We start from the raw sequence: 1,844 nt of genomic DNA, 5'->3' as shown, positions 1-1,844 counted from the left end.
GCTCTTCCAGTGTGTCCATGAGTTCACCAACCCGGAAGCTCTCTTAACTCCGTCCTTTTGAGTTTTTGTGGGGGCTTCATTACTTAGGCATGATTGCTTAAATCATTGGCGGTTAGTGATTGAACTCGGTCTCTAGGCCCTCTTTCCTCCCTGGAGGTCTAGGGGTGGAACTGAAAGTTCTAACTGCTGAGTAATTGGGTTGGTTCCCGTGGCAACCAACCCCCTACTAGTCGTTCATTAACATAACAAAAGATACCTTGATCTGGCTCCTCGCAAAGGAAATTCCAAGAGTTTGGGGAGCTCTGTGCCAGGAACTGGTGATGAACGTATTTCTTATTATAAATCAGAATATCAGGGTATGTGTAGGGGGAGCCCAGGGCTTGTGGTTGTTGTGTGTATGACCCTGTGAGTGTGTGAGTTTCTGGGAGTAGGTATCAAGAGTGAATGTGTGAACTAGTTTTGGTTTCCCAATTCTGTGACTAGGTAGTGATCATCAAAATAGCAGCTAACTGTACTATTATTAGGACTTCTACTATTTCTACCACCACCACTACTACTAGCAGTTAGCACTTAACTGATTGCTGTCCCTGGTCAAAAGTATATTGTCAACTGAAAAAACCTAAAATTGAGAATTGTGGTTTATTTGGCAGACTGATATGGCAAGCAGCATTTTTCATTCACAATGGCATATTGATTATTTTGAAGGCAAGAAATAGCTGGTGAAAGAGGGATGCTTTGACCCACCTCTGTTTCCCTGAAAGCAGGAAATATCCTGTGTGAAAGGCGCTTTTCCTGTACCAGAAGGTTGCAAGACATCCTTATCACCAGAGATGGAATTTAGGGCCAAGAGACCTGTATAAGCAAACCTTACTACTCCTTTAATTTACCAGCTAAACCTAATTCTGTTTAGATTCTTCACTAACTGAGCACCCAAAACCTAAAATTCTTTGGCCTGTCATTTCCTCACAAATTTATTGTTTCTTTGTCTAAAAAGTATAGAAGCTGCCTGCTTTGGCCACTTCTTAGGTCTCATTTCTTTGAATTAAAGTTAGTTTCTTTTTCTCCTGTTACTCTGTCTTGAGTCAATTGTATTATTAGTCCAGCCACAAGAACTCAAGAGGGGGAGGGGAGAAATTTCCCTCCCCTCCCCCCCGACAGTCTCCAGTCATGGAGGTCACAGTCAAATAAATGACCCTTACAGTAAACAAGCAAATAGAAATAGAGTACAACATTCATAAAATATAATACACTGTGATATAAGAATATTCTGATCATTCATCCACTACATCACAAAAGATGGGTTGAGAGAGTTTCGTGCAATTTAGATAAGGTGTTTTGTATCACATGATTTAAACTATAAGAATACAGATTCACATTTATATCTCTAGGGATATTCAAAGTTAGAACCTTCCTTTGGAGCTCCTGAAATTTTGCATCACAGGACTCTGGAGCAGTTGACTGGGAAAGACATGCCCTACATAGATGTCATGATTAGAGGAGTCCCCATTGAGTTTCAAATGTAAACACCAAACCCATATTTCCTCTGAATTGTAAGTGATGATTTGTAACTGAGCGGCTTTCCACGTGGGCAACTCAATGTTGGGCACTTTACACTAGGGGGCAACAGATTTATTACTTAGCTAAGGAAGACAAAGTGTTCTCTGGAGCAATACCAAGGAAATTATCTAATATACAAACATGCCAGTTTGAACAATGTTTTCTGATATGCTCACTTTCAATCAAGTTTTAATCTGTCCCACAAACAGAGTACAACCAGAGACATGATCCAAACTGACCTTGCATTATTAGCTCACCTTGGCCTTGGAATTGAAGAATGACTTGGG

This window comes from Lipotes vexillifer, unplaced genomic scaffold (assembly GCF_000442215.2).
Source record: "Lipotes vexillifer unplaced genomic scaffold, Lipotes_vexillifer_v1.1 scaffold995, whole genome shotgun sequence".
In the NCBI taxonomy this organism is placed as follows: domain Eukaryota; kingdom Metazoa; phylum Chordata; class Mammalia; order Artiodactyla; family Lipotidae; genus Lipotes; species Lipotes vexillifer.
The sequence above is the reverse complement of the archived record's forward strand: the minus strand, read 5'-3'. Positions refer to the sequence as shown.